Raw genomic sequence first — 5,022 nt, forward strand, 5'->3', positions numbered from 1 at the left:
CTACTGCATGAGGTTATTTGCAGCGTGCATGATTTTTAATGACCTTGTCATTAAAAAGGCAAAATATCCCAAAGCTTTCTTTAACTTTATTTTTTCCCAGGGTTACTTGAACAGAGCCCACTTGAAATGGGTGAAATATCAAAAAATGTAGGATTCTCTTTTTTGTTTAAAATGGAAATCGACAGCAAAATTGGAACCTGCATTAGCTTCGTGAGAAAAAACGCTATATGCTTTTGTCACTCGGCTCCAATCTGCCTCTCCTCGTCTGTGACACTATAGAGCGCAACAGTGACCGCCCACTTTATCAACGACCTGGGTTTCACAAGTGTTTTTCCCATTCATTTTCTTCATAAGGATAAAAAAAAAATTAGCCATTAACAAACCGACCAACTCCTCAACCCATCAAAGCATTGTGAGTGACATAATATACAAATAAAAATTAAGTCAATGTAAAATTACCGACTTGTCATTGTAAGGATAAAAACATTACATTTCATTATATATTTATAGCAAAATAATTTAACAAATATAGAAGTAATTTAAGGAGTGAAAATGCAATGAAAATTGAATGAAAAATGCAAATTCACTTTGAAACAGCAGTGGCTTTTGTTGGTGGTTGGCCAGTTTTCTTTGTAGTGCGATGGAAAAGAGATTAGAACACCCCTCCCTTTAAAAAAAAAAAAAAAAAAAAAACGCATTGACGGCAAGCCGTTGATTCAAATTAAAAATTTCATCACAATGAAATCTTAGTGTGAACAGGCCTTTACTTGATTATGTCTTTCATAGTGCTTTAAAGGGTTAGTTCACCCAAAAATGAAAATAATGTAATTTATTGCTTACCCGTCGTTCTACACTCGTAAGACCTTCGTTCATCTTCAGAACGCAGATTAAGATATTTTTGATGAAATCCGATGGCTCCGTGAGGCCTACATAGGGAGCAATGACATTTCCTCTCTCAAGATCCATAAAGGTACTAAAAACATATTTAAAACAGTTCATGTGAGTACAGTGTTCTTAATATTTTATAAAGAGACGAGAATACTTTTTGTGCGCCAAAAAAACAAAATGACGACTTTTCAACAATATCTCGTGATGGCTGATTTCAAAACACTGCTTCTGAGTTTTACGAATCTTTTGTTTCGAATTAGTGATTTGGATCTCCTATCAAACAGCTAAACTGCTGAAATCAAGTGACTTTGGCACTCCGATCCACCGATTCGATTTGTAAAGCTCTGAAGCAGTGTTTTGAAATCGGCCATCACTAGATATTGTTGAAAAGTCATTTTGTTTTTTTTTGCGCACAAAAAGTATTCTCGTCGCTTTATTTTATTAAGGTAGAACCACTGTACTCACATGAACTGTTTTAAATATGTTTTTAGTACCTTTATGGATCTTGAGAGGTTCGGTGGCTTTGCTCTCAATGGAGGCCTCACTGAGCCATCGGATTTCATCAAAAATATCTTAATTTGTGTTCCAAAGATGAACGAAGGTCTTACGGGTGTGGAACGACATGAGGGTGAGTAATTAATGACAGAATTTTCATTTTTGTGTGAACTAACCCTTTAAGGGAACTCTTGCTTTGAATGTTGTTTGCTTTTGTTTTGTTTTTTCCCCCTTAGTAGCAGTGACGTCTCTGATTGGTGGAGTTCTATTCAGAATTATGGGTATTATAGTTCCTCACTGTAAATTCAGCTTTCTTTCTTTTTTTAAAAAAAATCAAACTGAGCTCATTGTTTATCTGTTTACATTAGTTTCTCTTTGTAAATGAGATTTATACTTCCGAAACCCCACTGTTGCGCTCTGTTGGACGTTTAAATGGTCTGCCCTGATTGGCCGTGGCGAATTAACACCTTAACAATGTCTTGTTGCCTACGAGAAAAAGACTATACAGGTATCAACAAAAGATAACCTGCTTTTTACCATTTTAACTAGACGTCGATGTCTTAGTGTCTGTGTAACCACCAGATGTACTCTCTAACTTATGCACCTGTACAGACAAGTTAAGCTCTCCATTGTCATTTCGCTCTACTCCTCACATTTCTGCTTTTAGTACGCTTGGAACCCGTCTCTCTTCATCGGTAAAGGAGGGCGAGAGATTTGCCATGCTACAGGCTTTATGTTGAACTTCTCAAAAGAGTGACATGCTTACATACTCTCAGCTAATAGACAGCACCTTCTATTTATTCTGGGGGTTTTTTTAATCTGATTTTTTTTTTTTTTTTTTTTTTTTTTTAAGCTTTGTGATTGGTCATGCCACCTCCATGCCTATACTCTTATCCTCTATGTAAAATACAATGAGATGTATATGGAATTTGTGCGTTAACTTTCATAATGGATCTAGGACATGGGCAGACTTTCTTTTTTAATGTAAATTTAGAATACTACAATAAAAACGGCGCACAGCTTTTGATGAAAACCAAACCCCATCCTCTTACTCTCTGTGGCTGTGGTCTGAATACTAGTCACATGAATCTATTTAGAAACTACTCATACTCCCTATTCAGCCTAGTAAACACCACTGATTGTTTTTGAATGGATTTCTCATATCGCCTCGTGCTCCCAAGTTGTATCCCAAATGACGTACTATGTACTAGTGTATTAATTTTAGAAGGGTTGTTTGTCATCCAGCATCGGCACCCCTGCCTCTACAAAAAAAAAAAAGCTGAGTGATTTTATTTTTTTGTTTGTTTGTTTTTGTGCAACATCTGGGTAAGGTAAGTGCGCTTCTTGTTGGAATTTTCAGTGTGAACACTACTCACACTTCATACTACAAAATAACATACATATGCGAATTGGGATACGCGTCCTGTCTTTCTTGTTTCGTCAAACAGGTAGTCCTGCCCCAAACTCGCATCATTGTTTGGACCAGAAGTTGACTGAATAGTATTTTAATGTCAAAAAAATTCACACTTCATCTCTAAGCTTTATTAAGTTAAAGAAGAGCCCAATTATATTAAAGTTGCTGCTTTGAAAAAAAAAAAAAAAAAGAAAAAGTGCTTGACTTGTCAGCTGTGTCCCCACCACAGGCAATATCACAAACACCACTAAGATGTCAGCCCTCAAGCCTCAAGATACCTGATGCCATTTTACCATGGGCACTTCGCCACAAGAAGTTTTGTGCAAACTACAATTGATTGTCTCTGTGAATCGTGCCTCAGTTTGGAACAACTGTCCCTGTCATTTCACCGGCTATTGTTAGACCTAAATATTACCCTTGGGATGCCTCTCATGCCTTACAGTGGCCTTTCTACCAAAATAACCCTTTGTGAGCAACTCCATAGTACAAAACATTCAAAACCAAATCATTCATAGAAAGAAGAGAAATGAGTTTAGCTTAAAGGGTTAGTTCACCCAAAAATGAAAAATTCTGTAATTTATTACTCACCCTCATGCTGTTCCAGACCCGTAAGACCTTTGTTAATCTTCGGAACGCAAATTGAGATATTTTTGTTTAAATCCAATGGCTCCGTGAGGCCTGCATAGGGAGCAATGACATTTCCTCTCTCAAGATCCATAAATGTACTAAAAACATATTTAAATCAGTTCATGTGAGTACAGTGGATCAATATTAATATTATAAAGCGACGAGAATATTTTTGGTGCGCCAAAAAAACCCCCAAAATGACGAATTTAGTGATGGACGATTTCAAAACACTGCTTCAGGAAGCTTCGGAGCATAATGAATCAGCGTGTCGAATCCGCAGTTCGGAGCGCCAAAGTCACATGATTTCAGCAGTTTGGCGGTTTGACACGCGATGCGAATCATGATTCGACACGCTGATTCATTATGCTCTGAATCTTCCTGAAGCAGTGTTTGGAAAAAGGCCATCACTAAATAAGTCGTTGTTTTGTTTTGTTTTTGGCGCACCAAAAATATTCTCGTCGCTTTATAACATTAATATTGATCCACTGTACTCAAATGAACTGATTTAAATATGTTTTTAGTACATTTATGGATCTTGAGAGAGGAAATGTCATTGCTCCCTATGTAGGCCTCACGGAGCCATCCGATTTAAAGAAAAATATCATAATTTGTGTTCTGAAGATGAACGAAGGTCTTACGGGTGTAAAACGGCACGAGGGTGAGTAATTGACAGAATTTTCATTTTTGGGTGAGCTAACCCTTTAAGTTCTTATTAGTAAATAGTAAATAATGCCTTATTTTAGGGCATTGTTTTGACAAAGAATGCATAATTTTATTTAAATCTGTAGGACAATGAATGACTGGTTCCTACACATGGAAAATATATATATCCCAAAAAAATAAATACACACAGATGCATTAAACACACAAAGATGCATTAAATCAAAAGTGACGGTAAAGGCTTTATAATATTACACAAATTGGTTTCAAATAAATGCTATTCTTTTGAAATTTATATTCATCAAAGAATCCTGTTAAAAAACATTTTTCACAAAATTATTAAGCAGTACAACTCTTTTCAACATTAATGTTTCTTGTGCACCAAATCTGCATATTAGAATGATTTCTGAAGGATCACGTGACACTGAAAACTGGAGTAATGATGCTGAAATTTTAGCTTTGCCATCACAGAAATAAATTACATTTTTAAACATATTAAAATAGAAAGTAGTTAATTTAAATAGTTTCAGAATATTAGTCTTTTTTACTGTATTTTTGAACAAATAAAATAAATGCAGCCTTGGTGAACATTTCAAGAGCATTAAAAAAATGTTACTGCTCCCAAACTTTTAAATGGGTGTGTGTGTGAGAGAGTGTGTGAGAGAGAGTATATAGATAGATACCTTTTTATATATATGTATAGATGTGTGTGTGTGTGTGTGTGTGTGTGTGTGTGTATATATATATATATATATAGTGTGTATATATATATATAAAAACCAAAAATTATTCAGACATTTTTGATATATTTTTACTAGTGGCTGCAGGACACTCTAGTTCATTTATGTAAGTGAGGATAGCAAAATAAACTCACATATTATATATATATATAAAAAATATTTAAAGGTATGAATATAATTTGCAACATATAAACAATG

The sequence above is a fragment of the Ctenopharyngodon idella genome, chromosome 5 (genome assembly GCF_019924925.1).
Source record: "Ctenopharyngodon idella isolate HZGC_01 chromosome 5, HZGC01, whole genome shotgun sequence".
Lineage (NCBI taxonomy): Eukaryota > Metazoa > Chordata > Actinopteri > Cypriniformes > Xenocyprididae > Ctenopharyngodon > Ctenopharyngodon idella.